Source organism: Ochotona princeps, chromosome 8 (genome assembly GCF_030435755.1).
Source record: "Ochotona princeps isolate mOchPri1 chromosome 8, mOchPri1.hap1, whole genome shotgun sequence".
NCBI lineage: Eukaryota > Metazoa > Chordata > Mammalia > Lagomorpha > Ochotonidae > Ochotona > Ochotona princeps.
In genome coordinates this window covers 1,155,957-1,178,212 of record NC_080839.1, presented here as the reverse complement: position 1 = coordinate 1,178,212, position 22,256 = coordinate 1,155,957, and the positions used below count along the sequence as shown (strand labels likewise).

General features: G+C 45.0%; 1 long non-coding RNA gene across 2 annotated transcripts; it reads right to left on the bottom strand.

Moving 5' to 3' along the window:
* Positions 1 to 17,137: 17,137 nt before the first annotated feature.
* On the bottom strand, positions 17,138 to 18,910 carry LOC131480908 (uncharacterized). 2 transcript variants are annotated; one of them, XR_009245880.1, is made up of 3 exons: positions 18,488 to 18,910; positions 17,862 to 18,028; positions 17,138 to 17,409 (listed from the first exon to the last, which is right to left on the bottom strand). It is a non-coding gene; the product is annotated as an uncharacterized LOC131480908 (long non-coding RNA). The 2 variants fall into 2 exon arrangements; XR_009245879.1 differs by having other exon boundaries at positions 17,862 to 17,996.
* Positions 18,911 to 22,256: the final 3,346 nt, after the last annotated feature.

Here is a 22,256-nt window from a genome sequence, read left to right as displayed (position 1 = left end):
TGAGCCAGCTGACATTAAAAGCCTGATGAGGGGACTTTCATGCTAAGAGCCTGGAAGCCCTGATGACCAGAGCAGGCATGAACTGTGAGAAGATTCTGGAGAACTAAACAATAGTTTGAAATACAGCCAATTCAGTATCAAGTGCAATGCTATTATATTTACTCCTCACCAGAACTCCCAGTTAACAATAAGCAATTCTTAGATATTTGTTATGGCTAACTCTCAAACTGTGGTTCAGCAGCTCAGAATGCTGTATACGATCACAGAAAGTACACAGGGATAAAATTATTAAGCTTCAAAACAGAGACCCAAGGCCCTATCTGGCAGGCCTGCTGAACTGAACTCAGCCTGTGTGGGTGATTTTGACCCTGGTGTCTAAATGGACTCTGAACTTTGATCTGTACCTTGCCCATGTCCTTTGCTCCACCCTCCAGTAACACTGAAACTTTCACCAACATTGGATTTTCTAGTCCCCAGTCTGTGTACTAACAGCCAGGCATTCAGATCGAAGGAACTTTGCTGGTGAAGGTATACTGATACCAGTCTGCCCTCTCACCCAACCTCCAGTTAACCTTCTACAGGTTCTCCTGCTCTGTTTCTTTTTTTAAAGATCAATTTATTTTTATTGGAAAGGCGGATTTGCAGAAATAAGGAGCTAGAAGGATCCTCTGTCTGCTGGTTCACTCTCTAAGTCGTCACAACAGCCTGAGCTGATCCAAAGCCAGGAGCCAGAAGCTTCTTCTGGGCCTCCCACATGGACACATGGTTCCAAACCTCTGGTCCATCTTCTACTGCTTTATCAGGCCACATCAGGGAGCTGGATGGAAAGTGGAGCAGCCAGGGTACAAACTGGTGCCCATATGGGATCCTAGCACATGCAAGGTGAGGATTTAACTACCAGGCCATCGTGCCAGGTCCTCTTGCTATGTTTCTTGCCAATGCAGCTGTCCAATGTTAAGGTCCCTCTCAAACTGTTTAGTCACTCGCTGTCCTGGACCTCATTCTATCACTCCCCAGATCACTCAAATGTCACCTATCTGCTATGGTACCTCACATCCTCACTCACTGGTCTGAACCACGTTAAGCAATGCCGATGGGTGAAGTGAAAAAAATCTGTACATACGGAAAAAAATTTGTTTTACCAAGGAAAAAGGATACAAAAGCGTACAACATAATACAGATTTATACTTGAGAAGACAGAAAAAACAATAATCCTCAACGTACATACTCCTAGAAACAGGGCGCTAAAACACAGGAAGCAAGACTGATCAAACCACAAGGAGAAACAAAAGAATCCATGATTATAGTTGAAGACTTCATCACCCTTTTCTCAGGACTGGGCAGATTTAGCAGGTAGAACATTGGTAATTTGCACTCAATATCACAATTTACCACTACAGACCACTTCATCCAACTAGAGTTGCATATACATTCTCTTCAAGTACAAGAGGAAAATACGCCAAGATAGATCACTTTCTCAGCCATAAAATAATTCATAAAAAGTGTAAAAGCGAGGTTGGCAATATGGCATAGAGGTAAAGTTGTCATCATTTATGCTACTGCCATCCCTGTATGCTCACTGTATCATGGCAGCTGTTCCACTTTTGATCCAGCTCCCTAATAATGCTGCAGGCAAAAGCAGCAGATGACGGTCCAAATGTCTGGGCCCCTGCCACCTGCATGGGAAACCTGGAATGAGTTCCTGTCTCCTGACTTCAGCTTGGTCCAGCCCTGACCACTGCAACCATCTGGGGAGTGAACCAGTGGATGGAGGATCTCTGTCTCTCACTCTCTGTAACTCTGACTTTCAAATAAATAGATACATATATTTTAAAATTTAAAGGAATAGAAACCAAATAATGCCCTGTCTGCAAGGAGACTAAAATAGAAATCAATTCCATAAATGTAACTGCAAAACTCCAAAATATTTTGAGACTAAACATTATACTTCTAAATAACACATGAAGCAAAGAATCTCAAAGAAAGTTTAAATATTTTGAACTAAATTGAAGATGAAAATAAAATTTATCAAAAATTTTGGAACATAGCCAATGTAGTGCTTAGGGGGAAATTTATGGCATTGAGTTAATTTGTTTTTTTTTTTTTTTTTTAAAGAGGATGGGGGCCCAGTGTGTAACCTATTAGCTAAAGTCCTCACCTTGCATGCTCCAGGATCCCATATGGGTGTGGGTTTGTATCCCGGCTGCTCCACTTCCCTTTCAGCTCCCTGACTGTGGCCTGTGAAAGCAACAAAGGATGGCCCAAATCCTTGGGAACCTGCACCTGCCTGGGGAGACCTGGAAGAAATTCCTGGCTGCTTACTTCAGATCAGCTCAGCTCTGTCATTGAAGCCACTTGCAGAGTGAATCAGTGGATGGAAAATCTTTTTCTTTGCCTCTCCTTGTCTCTGTAAATATGACTTTCCAATTAAAAAAATCTTTCAAAAAAAAAAAAAAAAAAAAAGAGGCCTAAAAAGCAACAGTCTAGGGCTGAGCGTGGTGGCCTAGCAGCTAAAGTGCTTGCCTTAAAAGCACTGGGATCCCATATGGGTGCCAGTTCTAGTCCTGACAGCTCCACTTCCCATCCAGCTCCCTGCTTGTGGCCTGAGAAAGCTGTCGAGGATGGCCCAAGGCCTTGGAATCCTCCACCTGTGTGGGAGACATGGAAGAAGCTCCTGGCTCCTGGCTTCGGATCGGTTCAGCTCTGCTCCGGCCTATGCGGCCGCTTGGGGACCAAATCATCGGACAAAAGATTTTCCTCTCTGTCTGACCACCTTTCTGTATATCTGACTGTGCAATGAAAACAAAAATAAATCTTTTTTTTTTAAATCAGCAATCTAGGCTTAAATCCTACAAAGCTAGGAAAAATATGTTAAAGTTAAAATCATAGTAACCAGGAGAAAATTAATGAAAGAGCAAAAATCAATGAAACTAAACATTGGAAATTGATAGGGAAAAATCTCAGGAAGGTGCTAAACCCAGAAAGAAAAAATACAAACCAAAATCAAAGATGGCAAATGGGAAGACCTCCCCACTAAAATCCATACAAGAAAAGTCAACCAATCAAAAACTCTAATAGTCGCAAATACACACTTGCACACTTACACTCATGGCAGCCCAAAACCAATTCCTCTCAATATTATCTCTAAACACAAATGGCTTAAACTCACCAATCAAAAGGCATAGATTAACGGAATGGATCATCAAACAGCACCCAACTATATGTTGCCTACAAGAGACACATCTAACCAGAAAATCCTGTAAGAAATTTAAAGTGAAAGGATGGAAAAAGACATTTCATGCCAATGGACGAGAAAAAAAGGCTGGCGTACCTGTTCTAATCTCAGATGACCTAGACTTCAAGCTGACAGACATCAAAAAGGACAGAGAAGGACATTATATATTGGTGAAGGGACTGATCCATCAAGAAGTAATTACAATCGTGAACATATATGCACCTAATTCCAATGCGCCTAGCTTCGTGAAGCAACTACTTACAGACTTAAGGGGAGACATAGATACACACACAATAATAGTGGGCGATCTTAACACCCCGCTAACAACTATAGACAGATCAACAAAACAAAAACTCAACAAAGAAACAACAGAGCTCGTACAAACATTAGAACAACTGGACTTGGTAGACATTTATAGAATTTTTTATCCTAAGACCACAGATTATACATTTTTTTCAGCAGTACATGGCACCTTCTCCAGGATCGACCACATGATAGGACACAAAGCAAATCTAAATAACTTCAAAAAGATAGAAATCATACCATGTACTCTCTCAGACCACCACGGAATGAAACTGGAAATCAGCAATTCAAAATGCCCAAGGAAATATAGAAACTCTTGGAGGTTGAACAATATGCTATTGAACGAACAATGGGTCAGGGAAGAAATTAAAGATGAGATCAAAAAATTTATGGAAACCAATGAAAACTCTGATACAACATTCCAAAACTTGTGGGACACTGCCAAAGCAGTGCTACGGGGTAAACTCATCGCAATTGGAGCTCATCTCAAGGCCCAAGAGAGGCGCCAAATACAGGAACTAAACACACACCTCCAGGAATTGGAAAAGCAGCAGCAGATGAGCCCCACACACAACAGGAAACAAGAAATCATCAAAACAAGGGAGGAAATCAACCAGATAGAAATAAAAAAAACCATACACAAAATCAACAAATCAAAAAGCTGTTTTTTTGAAAAGATAAACAAAATAGACACCCCGCTAGCCCGACTGACAAAGAAAAAACAAGAGAAAGCAAGAATTAACAGCATCAAAGATGAAAAAGGCAACATAACAACAGACATTACAACCATTAAGAACATAATCAGAAATTACTACAAAGCACTGTACTCCAACAAATCAGAAGACCACCAAGAAATGGAAAAGTTCTTAGACTCACACAACCTGCCAAAACTTAGCCCAGAGGCAACAATCAACCTGAACAAACCCATAACTGAAGCAGAGATTGAATCAGTGATTAAAGACCTCCCAACAAAGAAAAGCCCAGGCCCAGACGGCTTCACTGCAGAATTCTACAAAACATTCCGAACAGAACTAACCCCAATCCTCTACAAACTCTTCAAAACAATAGAAAAGGAAGCAACCCTTCCAAACTCATTCTATGAAGCCAACATTACCTTAATCCCAAAACCGGGCAGAGATCCTACAGAGAAGGAAAACTACAGACCTATCTCTTTGATGAACATTGATGCTAAGATTCTCAACAAAATCCTAGCCAACAGAATTCAAAAACACATCAGACAGATCATTCATCCAGATCAAGTAGGATTCATCCCTGGAATGCAGGGATGGTTCAACATTCGGAAATCCATAAATGTGATACACCACATCCAAAAACTGAAAAACAAGAATCACATGATAGTATCAATAGATGCAGAAAAAGCTTTCGACAAAATCCAGCACAACTTCCTGCTAAAGACACTAACCAAGGTAGGCATAGATGGAAAAATCCACAACATAATCAAAGCAATATATGCAAAACCCAATGCCAGCATCATACTGAATGGAGAAAAACTGGAACCCTTCCCACTGAGATCTGGAACAAGACAGGGATGTCCACTTTCTCCGCTGCTATTCAACATAGTTCTAGAGGTACTCGCTGAGGCCATAAGACAAGAAAAAGAAATCAAAGGAATCCAAATGGGAAATGAAGAAGTCAAGCTTTCACTATATGCAGATGACATGATTCTTTATATGGAAGAGCCAAAAGGCTCAACACAGAGACTACTAGAACTTATACGAGAGTTTGGTAGAGTGGCAGGGTACAAAATTAATGAACAAAAATCAACAGCCATAGTGTATGCTAACAGCCCCAAGTTGGAAAAAGATCTAACCAGCAAGATACCATTCAAAGTAACAAAGGAAAGCATGAAGTATCTGGGAATTAACCTAACCAAAAATGTTGGAGACCTATTTGAGGAAAACTACAAACTACTTAAAAAAGAAATTGAACAAGATCTAGAAAGATGGAGTAACATCCCATGCTCCTGGATAGGTAAAATCAATATCATTAAAATGTCTATACTGCCAAAAGCAATATATACATTCAACACAATCCCAATCAAATTGCCCAAAACATTCTTCACAGATCTGGAAACAATGATTCAAAGGTTCATCTGGAAACACAAAAAACCACGAATAGCTAGAACCATTCTCAAGAACAGGAAGTTAGCAGGGGGAATCACAGTTCCGGACCTCTGGACATACTATAGGGCAGTGGTTATCAAAACAGCGTGGTACTGGCAAAAAAATAGAGAAGAAGACCAATGGAGCAGAATAGAAACACCAGATGGGAACCCACACAAATACAGCCAAATAATCTTTGACAAAAAGACAAACGACAATCCAGGCAAATGGGAAGGTCTGTTCAATAAATGCTGTTGGGACAACTGGTTGATAGCCTGCAGAAACAAAAAGATAGACCCACATCTCTCACCATATACTAAGATCAAATCCAAATGGATAAAAGATTTAAACCTACATCCAGAAACCTTCAAACTTTTGGAAGAAAATGTTGGAAACACACTGGAACACTTAGGGGTAGGCCCTCACTTCCTAAAAAAGACTCCAAATGCAGTAGAAATCAAGACCAAAATAAACAAGTGGGACCTCATCAAACTAAGAAGCTTCTGTACAGCTAGAGAAACAATCGACAAAGTAAAAAGGCAACCCACAGAATGGGAGAAGATCTTCGCACACGACTTAGGTGATAGAGGGCTGATCTCCAGAATATACAAAGAGCTACAAAACAACCAAAATGTCAAAACAAACAAGCCACTCAAGAAATGGGCACGGGAAATGGGCAAACACTTCACAAAGGAACAAACCCAAATGGCAAATAAACATATGAAAAAATGCTCAAGTTCCCTGGCAATAAGGGAAATCCAAATTAAAACATCAATGAGGTACCACCTAACGCCAGTAAGACTGGCTCACATGAATAAAAGCACCAACGACACTTGTTGGCGAGGTTGCGGGGAAAAGGGAACCCTACTCCACTGCTGGTGGGGCTGCAGGCTGGTACAGCCTCTATGGAAATCAGTATGGAGAACATTCAAACAACTCAAATACAACATACCGTATGACCCAGCAATAGCACTCCTAGGAATATATCCAGAACACTTGTCTTATGAGAAACCAACATGCACTCCTATGTTCATAGCAGCACAATCAGTAATTGCAAAAACATGGAAGCAGCCAAAATGCCCATCAACAGAGGATTGGATAAGAAAGCTATGGTTCATCTACTCCATGGAATACTACTCAGCTATTAAAAAAAACAAAATGCAGTTCTTTGTGGCCAAATGGGCCAAACTGGAAACCATAATGCTAAGGGAAATGAGCCAATCCCAAAAGGTTAAATACCACATGTTTGCCTTAATTTGATATGATGTTATGTATAACAAGTTATGTTATGAATGTTATATGTTGTGTATAAACCAAAATTGAAATGTCAATGAGGTGGTCACAGAAGGTGGATAAGAAATCGCATTTACTTTTACCATATTGGTTACTCATTACTATGTCAATTAATTCCATAATGATGTAAATTTTTGCTGATGGTATGTTGGAGCTTTTAATTGATCGGGATGATACTCTGCTGGCTCTGTCTTCAGACCAGAGAGGGTATACCTAAGAAGCCGTTGAACTTGACCAGACAATAAGATGCTGGACTCTATGTTTGGTATACGCTTGCAATGGGGGAATCTCAACTCAACTTGAACTGTGGTTATGCAACAAGGTGGAGGAATCCACCATGGTGGGAGGGTTTGGGGAGGGGTGGGGAGAATCCCAGTACCTATGAAACTGTGTCACATAATACAATGTAATTAATGAATTTAAAATAAAATTAAAAAAATAAATAAATAAATAAAAATGTGGTTCCTTAAAAAAGTGAAAAAATATAAATTACTAATCAGAAATGGAAAAGAGAAATCATTATATAAGCTTTGGACATGAGATATTCAGAGAAAGTTATATTCAAAAATTTGATAATGTGAGTGAAATTCACAGATTCCTAAAAATACATAATTTAGCAAAATTCACACAAGAATTGATAATTCAAATATATCTACATATTTTTGAAACTGAATCAATAATTAATACTCTTCCAAAACAGAAAGCACTAGGCCAAAATGGGCTAACTAGTGAATTCTTTTAAACATTTAAGAAAGAGATTATACTAGCTGTCTACAATCTTTTCCAGAAGACACTGCTTATTTCATATAATGCCTACATTACACCAATTCTAAAATTAAAGACATACAAGAAAATTACACATCAATATATCTAATGACTATAAATATAAAAAACCAACAAATTATTCGCCAGTTGAATCCAACACTGTATCAAAGAATTATAACCACAATCAAATGAGACTTATCTCATGTGGGTACACTGTGCTCAAAATTTGAAATGCAGTCAGCATAATTCATCACATCAATAAGCTAAGAAAAAAAATCACACGATCATGTTAGCAGAAACAGAAAATGCATTTGATATGGGTCTAATGCCCATTTACAATAACAATTAATTTAAATTACTCTGTGCAAACAGTAGAGAGGAGCTTCCTCAGCTTCACACCAGTATTCACTAACAGGTAACAACAAGCTTGATGAGAAACTAGAAGCATTTCTATTAAGATTAAGAATGAGAGGGCCCAGCACAATGATTTAGCGGCCAAATCCTCACCTTGCATGCGCTGGGATCCCATGCGGGTGCTGATTCATATATTGGCTGCTCCACTTCACATCCAGTTCCCTGCTTGTGGCCTGGGGAGGCAGTAGAGGACAGCCCAAAGCCTTAAGACCCTGCACCCACATGGGAAGCCTGGAAGAAGATTCTGGTTTCTGTTTGGCTCAGTCTAGCCATTGTGAGCACTTGGGGAATAAAACAGTTGAAGGAGGAGCTTTCTCTCTACCTATTCTCTCCGCAGATCTGGTTTGCCAATAAAAGTGAATGAATCTTTTTTTAATCTTTTATTTTATTATTATTATTTTATGATATAATTCCATAGGCCCTGGGATTTCCCTTATCCCTTCCTTAATTCCGTCCCACTTAATTCCCCTATATCATTCTTATTGCTGAGAACCTAAAACTAAAGCTAAAGATTCAAAGAAAAACAAAAGCAACAGCAGAAAGTTTGTCATAAAACACTGCAACCAAGAATGAAGAAAAGTATACTAATATGTTACAGCTTAGAGCCACTAGATAGTGGAATTACAGGGGATTTTTATTTTATAATTTGTGTTATCTTTGCCAGATTTTCTTTTTTACTATCTATAGTATTGTTTGGCAGGTGAATGACAGAATGAGAGAAGCAGAGGGCTCGTGTATACATTGGTTCCTTTCCCAACCAGCTGCAATAGCCAGCTCTGAGCCAGACCAAAACCATGGGCCAGGGATTCCACAGAAGGCTTCCACATGGGTGGCAAGGACCAAGCACTTGTTCCATCTGCTGTTGCCTTCCCAGGCACACAAACAGGGAGGATGGGCAGTGGAGCAACCAGGACTCAACCTTGCACTCTGATAGGGGATTTGCTAACTCCTCCAAATTCTCTAAAGTCTCTGTATTACTTAAGACATTCAGAAAAACAACACTGATTTTTAAAGAAGGCACTGTGATCACCCCACTGGATCCTACCCCTTACCTAGTGCTGTGGCTGGACAAGCAGCTTAGCACTGACAGCCTCAGTGTTCTGCATCTATAAAATGAGCTTAAGGAAACCTACACCACAGGGGATTTGGCGTGTGAACACAAAGTTAGGCACCAAATCTGAATGTGCAGGTCTGACTGTGGACTGCCTTCTGAGCCCATAAGGCTATTTAGGGGTGATGGGCTCCAAGGAGACTTTGCTGGGGACACACAGGATGCCTTGTTTGGCCTTCTGCCTTTCCAATCCTGTGATTCCTGCCAATGCAAACAGGCCCAGAGCTTACTCCATACATACACCAGGCCCCTCTATTTTGGAGGAGAGATTGGATCACCCCTCTTCCCCCCACCCCAAAACGTAAGCTGTCATAAAACCCCAGACTGTATGAGTGGCTCCAAAGCCAGCTGATGTTTGGCCATTTTTCACCCTTCCCTCCACCCTTGCCATTCTTCAAGCACTTTTGTGTGCTTTCTGTCCCAGCCTGGGGAAGAATGCCCAGGTGCACATCACTGGAAATCTGCCATGGGGTCAGAATCATTCAGGAGGATTTGGATTAAGAACAGGGGTTCGACAAGGAGGAGACTGTCATGGGAATGGGGCAGTGGGAAGGATGCCCACAGACAGGACAGGGACAAAGGACTTAGTTTCAGCCTAAGACTGGGCTGGATCAAGCAGAGTTAGGGGAGGCACTGCGAGTGGGGAACAAGTGGGCCCCTGCAGGTAAGGGTGAGATGTGGGAGGAGAAAAAAAGGGACTGTGGCTCTCAGAGGCATTAACTTTTCAGCCTGTTTGGAAAGGGTCCTTATCTGAGGCCAGGGCTGGCTGGAAGGGGCAGGGGAAAGGTGGGGGGCTGAGAGTAGGATGTTGGCTGCTAGCTGAAAAGAATATTCTGGCTTAGAGACAAATGAAGACAGAGGTCAGGAGGGATGAGAGGGGAGTCTAGAGAGTTGCTGCTTTCAGTCAAACCCTCCCCCATGGGATAGAATGAGACAAACCAGGGAGCACCTGAGATGCTGCCTTGGGGCTCTCTCTGACCTGGAGGACATGACCAATTGCTAGGGAGTCAAGTCAAGCAGCTTCTCTTAATGTCGACTTCAGTGACAAAACTTTAGTATTTTCAACTTCTGTTACTTTTAACAGTAACTGAAAAAGAACACTAAGAAATGAGGTTGGCGCCATGGCACAGCAGGTTAAACTCCAGAGTGTGATGCCAGCATCCCTTATGAATGAGCCCTGGCTGGAGTGCCAGCTGCTCCACTTCTGATCTAGTTCCCTTCTAACGTTTCTGCAAAGGCATCAGAGGAGGGCCTGAGTACCTGTGCCCCCGTGCTCATGTGGGAGAACCAGATGGCGTTCCTGGCTCCTGGCTGTTGCAGCCATCTGGAGTGAACCAGCAAGCTGGAAGATCTCTTTCTGTTTCTCCCTTTCTGTCACTCTGAACTTCAACTTAGATAAATAAGTATTTTTTTTTCTTTTTATTGTATTGTTGTTGACAATCTTTACATAGTTAATTACAGTTAAAGGAAAAAGAAGAAAAAAGAAAAAAAAAAAGAAAAAAAAAGGTTCAGGGGGATAGGAAAGTGGGCAATGCCATTATGTCCATATTGTTTCCATCATGCATCTGAGGTAAAGGGGGACATTGAGGGAGAAGCCCCACCCGGTTTCCCGCCCACCCCAAGTCCCGGATGTGGGGCATGCTCCGAGATATGTGCCCAAGTGGTGCTAATAGTTCTCCAGTTATGAATCGCTGCCAGTTTCGCTCGATGAGGTCGTCCACTGATTGATATGGTCCATCATAAGGTCTCCGTTTGCCCCATAATTTGCTGCCAACATATAGCTGAGATGAATGACTGTCCCGTTCTGTCTTCTGTCTTTTCTTGGTTAGAGTTCTGAGTCCAGCAATTAGATTGGGGAGATCTCCAAAGATACTTTGAGGTATTCCCAGACTAGATTCTTACATGTTCTAGCAAGCACAGGCCCCGGCACAGTCCATCACCCCGATCAGCTGGTGGTTGCAACTGCTGGGTTGGTTCTGTTTTCAGTCCCGAGTTGCACTGGAACCAATGGGTGTTGCAGTCCAGTCTGGTTCGGCCCTTACATCAACCAGTGGGAGCTACAGCCTAGCCACTGGCAAATCCGATCGCCAGACCAGAGTGTGGGATGGACCGGGTTTGGTTGCGACAAAACCACTACACATTATGGAATGCCAGGGCATGGTTGCCTGTACTGGATATGAATGCAGCACCCATCCAGCACACGTGAGATCCAGGAAGGAAGGGGCAGAGCTGGTGGGGGGATTAAGGGGCTGGTCCCCTCGCCGGTCAGCTACTCCCACTGGAGAGTGTTGGCTGGGATAGAGACAGACCCGACTAAGCAAGGCTATAACACCTGTGCGCTGCATGTGGACTAGATCAGGGCTGCAGCATCAGCTGGCAGAAGCTGGCACTGGGGACTAATTCTGTCAAGTCAAATCACAGGACCACCTAAAGAGTGCATAAACCGGGACAGAGAGACCTGGGAGGGAAAAGTGGGTTCCCCCTTCCTGGATAAATAAGTATTTTTAAAAAAGAAAACTAAGAAACTTTGCACTAAAACTACCAATAACCCCCTTCAATGAGCTGACAGCCATTTCCCTGAAGTTGAGTGTAGTGAGAGCATAGCAACACATAACAGAGTTCCCCAGGCACTTCACAGTGACTGATCTGCCTCCAACCCAACTGCTTTTGCACACAAGCCTTTTCCTGGGTTGGAGATGAAGAATGTGGGCAACACCTATGCCTTCAGCATCACCTGTAGGCACTCATGGCTCCCTTGAGGGAATGAGAAGTGGAGGTTCATTCCCTGTGTGCCATGACCTTGCACTGCACCTGCAGGAAATGTAAGGGTCTTTGGTTGTTGTTTCCATGGACACCAGCTGGTTGAAGACATCAAAAATTAACTTATTTTGAAATGTCTGAGAGGCAAGGGGCTCATTTCTGAGCCTGGTGCATCATTCCATTGTGAGTGCACACTGTCTCCCTCTCTCTGCCTTCCACTACCCCAGCTAGCAGCGAGCTTGCACCAACATCTGCTCTGCTCTCACTCCCTTCCCCTCGACGTCAGCATGGCTTACTCCCTTATCTTCGCTGCCTTCAGACCTTCCCTCAAATGCCATCTTCACAGTGATGCCTTTTGCTGGGGAGTCCCACAAAGATATCTTGGATTTTCAATCCCCAACATCTGTGAACGTAACCTGAAATGGAGGTTGGATCTTTACAGGTCATCACATTTAAAAAAAAAAAAAAAACTGAGGTCATTCAGGGCATCCACTTCCCATCCCTCAGAAGGAGCAAACCCTGTGAGCCAGCCCCTTTAGGTGACATCATACATTCCTGTGACTCAAGCCACTCAGTTTGTGAGTGTCATCCAGTTCATGCCAGTTTTGCTTCTGTCAGCTGCAGTGGACAGTACCTCCCTTGGCCCATGCTGTTGACAACTTCCTGCTCTTCTACAATGACCTATTGGGCTATTTGATTAATTTTTTCTCAAAGATGTATTTATAGTCTGATAATGGCCACTGGAGCCCAAACCCCAGGGTGGTGGAAATGAGTACAGTTTCTTCATGAATTCCCAGCACCTAGCACTGCCTCCGTGCCTAGTCAAGGTCCAATGGGCCCTCTCTTGTCCCTGTTCCCTCTGCCCTACCTCCCCTGGTGAGGCATCTCTGTGCCCATGTGGGAGTGCAGCATGGAGCCTATCCCTGCCTTCCGGGCCATGCTCCAGGAACCCACACCTGGCATTTAGCTGCACAATTCACCCATTCCATCCTTTCCTGGTCCACTGCAGGTCTCCTAGGTTACTTCCTCAGGTTCATTTTTCCTTGGGAGTGAGCTAAAGGGTGTAGACAGAGATACGGCGGTTGACTGGGTATTCACAGTCTGCACATGGTTCCTGTTGGTGCAGATGAAGTGGGGTCAGGGTTGAAAGAGCTGGGGGTGGGGTGCAGATTTCTCTAGACCAGGGTCTCCTCCTCAACTTGTCCTCCTGCCCTATATTCCCCACCTATGCTAGGGGCTAAGTGGTGGACTGACATGAACAATGCCTAAAGCATAGTAGGCCCTCAATGAATAAGAACAGATAAGTGATTAAATGTGCCAGTGATTTTTCTAAGAATCACGGGGGGGGGGGGGCTGGCATGGTGGCTCAACAGGCTAATCCTCCCTCTACAAGTGCCAGCATCCCATATGGGTGCCAGTTCATTTCCTGGCTGCTCCGCTTCTCATCCCAGCTTCCTGTTTGTGGCCTAAGAAAGCAGCAGAGGATCGATCAAGTTCTGGAGCCCCTGTACCCAAGTGGGAGACCCTGGCTCCTGGCTTTGGATCAGCTCAGCTCTGGCATTGTAGATATTTAGGGAGTGAACCAGTAGATGGAAGATATTTCTATGTCTCTCCTTCTCTCTGTACATCTCCCTTTCAAGTGGAGGCCTGAACATAAATAAATCTTTAAAAATAATGATAACATAGGGCCCATGGGGGATAATACATTATATTTTCTGATCATTTCCTTACACTAAAGAGTGGAAAGTAGCACTCCACCTGTGCAGTATCTGCTATCATTTGACATGGTATCCATAGGCTATGATCAGACAGTGTAATTAGCTAATGTTTTGCAAAAAGTAACAAAGCCAGCTTTTAAAATTTTCACCAAAGTTTCATTTTAGTTCAGCATTATTCAAAACACAAACAAGAAAGAGAGCTTGATTTTTCACGTGCTGGTACATCAAATGTCATGCTTGGAAAACTTCACATGCCTACAGTGGGCCTGGTGCTGGACACTCCTGGAACCCGTAGCCTTGGCAAGCTGGCAAGCCCTCTTGAGGTATACCCACAGGCACTGTAACTGGAGCCTGTTGCATGGCAGATTTGCAGCTGTTCTCACGCACGGGTCCACCGTTCAATCACAAGCCCATGGTTTGTGGTCACGCTCACTCCTGCCCAAAGTCAGGAATCTGGCTCCATATTGCCCACGGAACTACCCTTGCCTCACGACCTCTTTCCAGCCAGGCAATGCACCCTGGAGGTCAGGGCTAAAGGTGCCATGGGAGAGGGTAAGGGATTTCGGATAAACTTCCAGCCACCAGCACCAAGAATGCCTGCCTGGGCCCACAACAGGCACAGGTCATGTCCTGGGGCTCTGGACATGCCAGGAGCCATGCAGAAACAGCCCTGGGGCCGAGCAGCCCCATGGCATCCCGTGACATGACTCACCTTCCACCAGCATGGCCGAACCCAGTGGTGCCTCTACAGTTGTGCTAGGGCTCAGGACAACGCTCATGGGGCCGGCCTGTGGGGCCCAGTAATACAGCACTTCCGGAGCCTCATAAGCATGGGCGTTCTGTGGAAAACTATGTGCCACGGACCTGGCCCTGAGGAGACAGGATGGGGAGAAGTGAGCTGAGTGCTGCTGGGCCTCAGGGTAGGACCAAGGGGCCCGGGTCCTCAGGAACCACCACTGCCGGCGCTCGGCCTCCCTTCTGGGCTCAAGGGCACAGGATCATGGGAGAAAACAGCATAGCAGTGGCAACCCATGCAACTGGGGGCCCCAGCAACGCATGCTTGGCACCAGGGCACCCGCGGCTGGAGGTTAAGGAAAGGGCCCGGAGACCTCTGCACGCCATGATCCAGGCAGGGTGGTGTTTGGACCGTGTGGGGACATGCAGGAGGTGGAGCCATGTAAGAGGCTGGTTCTGCAGCAGAGGACCCCATCTCACCGCCAACTCCAAGGCCCTGTTCTCTCCCACTTGGGTTCAGTCAGGGTCGGGTCAGAAGCAAGCCCATGGATGCTGATTAACACAAAGGTGCTGGTATGCTAGGCCTGGGACACTTCCATGAGCCTGGCCCTGGCGGTCCCCAGCACCAAACACACCACGGGCTGCCCTGGCCATCTTTCTTTCTGCTCGGTGTCTGTCCCCGATGCTGGCTGCACCAGCTGTGACGGCAACAACACACAACCTACACCCACACTTTGCCGAGCACCAATACAGAGACTGTGATGGGGTACTCCTCTTCCTTTCATAGGGCCTCAAGGAGATGGGCCACCATGCAAAACCCACAAGGTGGTTGATCTCTGGCCCCTTTGCTCCCAGGACCCAGAGGCACACAGGCAGCACCCCGGGGGGCTTCCACACAAATGGCTGACAGCCAGCACCAGGGACAGCTCTTGGCAAGGCACAGTGCCAAAGCCTCTGGAGACTTGGAGTGCCCCACGACACCACAGGTGCCTTGGAAGACTAGAATGAGAAATCCTGATACATGACCAGCCTTCCACAGCCCAGCCTCTCGCCTCCTCCACTGGCACCTGGGACACCCCACATTTCACTCAGGCCTGGCCAGCCATGTTCCATGGCCACAGCCACTCCACACACACACAGCCACTTGCCACCCCCACACACACACCCCAGGTCCACCTTGGTGCAGCCTGGGGGAACTGTTGGCATTTGGTCATTGCCGGCCTGTGGCCCACCAGAGGCAGTGACGGTGTCCACTGTAAAGCAGGGCAGGGTAGCCTTAGTGAGACCAACGCACGTGAGGGTCCACAACGAGCTAGCCCCAGCTGCCATGGAAGACCCAAGCCCTCAGCTCATGCCACAGCCTGAGTGGGCACCTGTCCCCTACACACTGCAGGACCTGGCACTGATTGCTGGCCACATGGCCTCTTAAAGCCTACAGTGCCCTCCTTTCCTCCCTCCCACCCTCCGTCCACAGTGGGCCTGGTGCTGGACACTCCTGGAACCCGTAGCCTTGGCAAGCTGGCAAGCCCTCTTGAGGTACACCCACAGGCACTGTAACTGGAGCCTGTCGCTGGTACACCATGAGCAGTTTGCCCCTTTCTGTGGGACCGTCACTGGTCCTGACATCTTCACCTACACCCAGGAATTCAAGTGCTTAATGGAGCCCCCGGTATTCCACATGAAGGAGCGCCTGTCTACTCTTTGCCACATTGCCCTGTTTGACTAGTACAAAGGTCTGCCATTTTGAGTTCCATGGAAGCTTGTATTGCAATACATGAAACACAACATTTGGTATGAGATACACAGCTAACTACTTTGAAGGATCTGGCTTCTTTATAGCATGACAGGTACTCTCTGTACCAGGAACCGTTATCCAGGTAATGTAATGGACACCTTACATCCCTGCAGCTCAAGACGCAGAAAAACTGCCCTATCCATGCCTGGCTTATTCCATATTCAGTAAACTTAACGAAAATATATATACTATTTTGTTAGAGGGTGGTAATGATGACAGTGTTGTGGATGAAGGCCAGAGAAGAATCAGATGTGGAAAACATTTCATGACTCAGAAGGTCAAAACACAATCATTCATCACTTTGTTGGGAGGAGCTACGGAACTTACTGAAGCGTTGTAGGCATCCTGTAAGTTTTAGTATCTGTTGTCAGATGTCATTCAGTTCATACTGTATTCTAGAAGTTTCTAGAAACAGCTTGTTGATCCTAATGTTCACATCTGATGTGCCGGAAGAAGGATCAAGTGGTACTGCCATCTTGCTGTTTTTGCTGTACCTCGCAATTCAGGGACTAGCATGAAGAAACACAAGCAGAGAAGCAGTTAAAATCAACCAAATACTGTGACCATCATCAGCAGTGGACGGTTACTTTAACTATAATTTCTACTTACTTAAACTTCTATGGGGTGAAATCCCATCACAGAACCTGGAACTCTTTAATATATCACTGGTATCAGCAGAAATAACTATAATTCAGTTTTTCAATAATTACTACTAGGTAGCTACTCTTCACAAGTGAAGCACGAAGGCCCTCCTAGTCAGCCAACTGCCAGGCAGTTAGAATAGCAGGGTTTGTTTGAGTCATGGAATCTCCAGAGCCCCTACCTTCCAGTTGCCTGGGCTACTGGTAAACAAGGTCGCCTGCCCTTTAGGGACCTGCCCTCATCCATCAGTCTCAGGAGTTGTGGTCCCCAGGGCTGATTTCAGAGTCCTGCCTTTTTCACTAGAACAGAGAAGCACATCTCTCCCTGTCCATGCTTCTCTGTGGTTGTAAAGCAGGATGGCAGAATTAGCTTCCAAACAAGTTTTGCTTTCTTAAGAACTGCCTGGAAGTCACTCCACCTTTCCCAAGCTTTTCCTCCAGGGAGACATGCCACGTTATAAACCACCCGCAGTCTTCTCTGTGCTTAGGCAGGTTTTGCTGTGTCCATTAAATAGTCTAGGAGCAGAAGCAGGGGACGGTATGAAGTGAATACATAATTCATTTTCAAACCTTGTTTGTGTTCTACCGCAAGAGGGTGGCACTCCAGACTTGGGTTGCCTTCTCTTCCCTCACCCAGGCAGTACGTGGAAGCATCATTCCACTAAGGACCAGTCTACACATCTCTGTATCCTAAGTCCTTCCTCTGAGTTGGGGGCTTTGTTTTGCTTCCAACGTCAACTAAAGAGAACATTTCCTATGTGCCACAATTTTCATTTCCGCCACACACAGACTTTTCCAACATATTAAATGATTCATAGGCTTACATATAATTCAACAGAACAGGGCTTAATGGCATTTTTTTTTCCTTCAGAGTGAAGTCTTAAATTTTTTAGAAAAAAATTTTGCTGGAAAGTCAGATATACAGAGAAGGAAAGACAGAAAGATTCTCCATCTGCTGGTTCACTCACCATGTGGAAGCAATGGCTGGAGCTGAGCCAATACGAAGCCAGGAGCCTGGAGCTCCTTCTGGGTCTCCCACATGGATGCAGGGTCTCAAGGCTTTGGGCCATCCTCCACTGCTTTCCCAGACCACAAGCAGAGAGCTGGATGGGAAGTGGAGCAACCGGGACATGGTCTGGTGTCCAAATGGGAACATGCAAGATGAGGATTTAGCCAGTAGGCTACCACATCAGGCCCGTAATTTTTTAACACTTTATTTTTTTATGATACAGTTCCTTAGGCTCAGGGTTTTCCCCTTCTACTCCCCTCCCTTCCCCTTACTGTTTTCTGCTATTTTATAACGATAGTTTCGTCCATCAACAGCGGTCACAAATCCATCATCCTGCTATTGACGTGTATCCAGATACTGTAGGTATAAAGAATGGCATGAAGTCCAGCATTCTAGTGTCAAGATATATTTAACAGTTTCATTGGTTTGAAAGCTGATGGATTTCGGTCTTTTTGTTTGTTTTTCATTATGGCTGGATCCTACTGAATGGGCATTGGATTCCACTAACTCATTAGCATCGTGAGGATAATGGTCATGACTGTCTGGTACCTGGTGACTGACAACTGCCTACTCAGCAGCATTCACCTCCTGGCTCCCTTGGCTTTCTTCCCATCTAGCTTTTGTGGACCTGAGACTTTGGGGACTCTGGTGTGGCCTGGGTCTCTTCACAACAGGTAAGATGTTCAGGAACATCGTCCCCTGCAGCTGTGTGCCTGGGCTCAAGTCCCAGCCTGGCTTCCTCCTCCAGGTTCCTGTGTGTGTGTATTCTGGTAGTCATGTTAGCAGATACATAGCCAACGCACTGGTCTCAAATTAAGTTCGGGTCTCCTGCCTTCAGGCTGACCCAGCCTTAGCTATTGCAGCCACTTACGTAGTGATTCAGCAAATGAAGATCTCTTTGTCTCTCTTGCTTGCTACCCTTCCCTCTTCCTTTCCTTTGGAAATAATTTAGAAATGCATAAATATTCCAGAAAGAAGAAATGATGGGGTGAGACACTACAGAAAGACACAAAGAAAGATCACATCAGAAAATGAAGAGTCTAATTTTCCAATAAGACTGGCTTATTTTCTATATACGTTTTGAAATATTGCACTATACAAGGCTTAAAATATACAAGGGTTACATATTCATCTATAGCTAATGAATAAAACAGAGCAATCTTGAAAAATGCAAAAAGAACAAAATGTAACGAGGGTGGGCATTTGGCTCGGTGGTGAAGACATTAGGAAACCCTTGCCCCACAGGAGTACCTGAGCTTGATGCAGATCTCTGCACTCAACTCCAGGTTCTTGCTCATGCAGACACTGCTGCGAGTTCAAGTCATTGGATTCCAGCTGCCAATGGAGATAATCTGAAGTGAGCTGCTAGTTACTGGCTTCAGCGCCAATCCAGCCCAGCCCAGCCAAGCCCAGCCCAGGCCAGGTCAGCCATGTTTGGGGACTGGACCAGCAAATGACAACACTCTCTCCTCCGGTCTCTTTCTTCCTGAATTTGAATATAGGCAGGCCCTAAATTTAAAAATAAAGATTTATTTAAATTTGGATTTGAAAGTCCCACAATCTTGGTACTAACACTAGGACTTCTTATATAGTCATAGTAATGAAATGTTACATTTCATTACTCCCTCTTGGGTTTCTACTCCTACTGGAGACCATGAGAACCAGGACTGGGGCAGGCATGGCTAGACAGAACAGCACACCCACCCAGCATGTCTATGGGCTGGATAGTGGGGCTAGTTGGGTTAAACTGGACTTCAATGCCAACTGACATGTATGAGAGCTGAATGGGATGTGTCATACGGTACATACTGGCAAGCATGAGAACCAGGGCAGTGGCCAGGCCTGTTTGGGGTTATTGTAGGTTGCAACAACTAGGCTGAAGCTCCCACTGATTTGTGTGAAGGTTGAGTGTGTGGTGGGCAGAATCAGGCTGGACTGCAATACCCATTACTTTGCGTCGAAGACAAGGCTGGAAACAGCACTGACCCAGCAGTTGCAACCACCAGCATATGAATAAGCTGATTGGGGAGACAGACTGTGCCAAACCCTGTATTGGCATGAACACACAATTATCAGGTCAGATATCACCTCAGAAAAAGTATCTCTGGGGATCATTCCAAGTGAACCGCTGATCTAAGAATCCCAACCACGAAGAGAAGTGCAGGTTCCATGGTCTGACCATGGAGTACAAGCATCAAAGCTGAGCCTCCTCAGAGGCTCAGATGGAGCAGTGGACAGCATATCCAGGTGCATATGGAGGATATGGCAGTCCATCACAACCTGCATAGCATACCTGGTACCACAACACAGCATGGAGGATAGAACAAATCAATCAAGTACCCCAGCCATGTGCTGGCAGTGAAAATCTGGGCAGAGGGAGACACTAAGGTGGACTATTTCAGCCAGTGGATCTGGAGTGATTTCATTGTGCTTGGAATGGTGAGATTTGCAGCAATTCAGAATTGCTGAGCTATCAAAACCACTTGAGCAATGTCCTCAGAGCATGTCCCTAGTTGGGGACCCTTGGATGGGGGACCAGGAGGCTGGGTGGAGCTTCTCCCTGTATTTTCCTCCTTTTCCCGGATACAGGAAAAAAAATGTGGAAACAACAGTCTTACCCAATTTCCCATGGCCTTGACCCTTTGTGCGCTAATCAGCTATGTAAAGAATATCAAAATTTAAAATAAATGAATAAATTAATAAAATAAATGTTTCAGAGCTAAACAAAGAAAAAGTAAAGTAATATATAAATCCACAGGAAGCAATGCAGAGTGTGGAAGGAGACCTCAGTGGGTAACTCACTCAAAGGTGCACAGGTGATTATTAAGCAAGCAATAATCGCGTCAATGAGTAATTCAGTTGTGTCAACAACTGAATGTCTTCGACTTTAATAAAAAATCAAGCCCAGTGCTATGCCTCAATGGCTAAATTTTCACCTTGCAATGGCTGAAACCTCTTTTGGGTGCCAGCCCATGTCCCAACTGCTCCACTTCCTGTTCAGCTCCCTGCTTTTGGCCTGAAAAAGCAGTGGAGCATGGCCCAAGGACTTGGACCCTGTGCCTATGTGGAAGATTCAGAAGAGGCTCCTGGCTCCTGGCTTCAGCTCAGCTCAGCCCAGCTGTGGCAACTGCAGCCATATGATGAGTGAATCAGCAGTTGGAAGATCTTTCTGTATCTCCTTCACTGTGTAAACCCAATCTGCCTGTCTAACACAAATAAATAAATCTTAAAGAAAATCAAGACAGAGCCTTTAGACTTCCCAAATTAGGTTTAACATGTCTAACAAAAAGATCTAGGCAACCCTGCCCACTGCTGAGGACTTCCTAGAAAAAAAAATAACACAGACCATCAAAGAAGGGACTATAAATGTCACTAAAAAAAATGCTGTGAACGACACGGTGAGGAGTGTGGGAAGTCAAGTCACTGACTATGAAAACCTGTTGGGGAAATTACCAATCTGACAAAGCCCTGCTAAGCCACACGCACTAAGCTCTAATGAAGAGCAATGCATCCACTCTGGTTCATCCACCATGATGCACAGACAACACTGAGGCAAGGGTGGGATATGCCAGAATTCTCTGCACTATCCGCTCACATTAACCCAGAACTCATCTACAAGTAAAAACTTGTCATTTTCCTTCAAGTCAGAATGGAACTGAACCAAACCAAGCTTTTGCTGGCTTTTTAAAAAATATTTATTTATTTTTATTGGAAAGTCAGATATACAGAGAGGAGAAGAGACAGAGAGGAAGATCTTGCATCTGATGATTCACTCCCCAAGTGACCGCAATGGCTGGTGCTGTGCCGATCTGAAGCCAGGAGCCAGGAACTTCCCATAGGTCTCCTACGTGGGTTCAGGGTCCCAAGGCTTTGGGCCGTCCTCGACTACCTTCCCAGGCCAGAAGCAGGGAGCCAGATGGGAAGTGGGGCTACTGGGATTAGAACCAGCGGCCATATGGGATCCCGGTGCATTCAAGGTGAGGACTTGAGTTGCTAGGTCATGACGCCGAGCCCTTGCTGGCTTCTTATGAAATATCCATTAGTGCTACATACTGCAGTGCACCAACCAGGAATCGAGGCAGGTGAAGACTTCTATGCACATGCTTCTATCTGTGAAAATCATTGGAACCCAGGTGTTGCACCACCAGATCAAAGCAGTCTCCACCTCAGAAAGCGCAGGGAGACCAGGGGATATCTGGTAAGCAAAAGGAGACATCACTGACCATATCAGGACACTGAAGGTACTTCAAGCCATGGAAAGCTTAGCTAGCCCAGCAGCACCTGCACATCAAAGCAGCAGACCAGGAAATAGGAACACTACAGGGTGAGCTCCCTACCTGTAAAATTAAAGCAG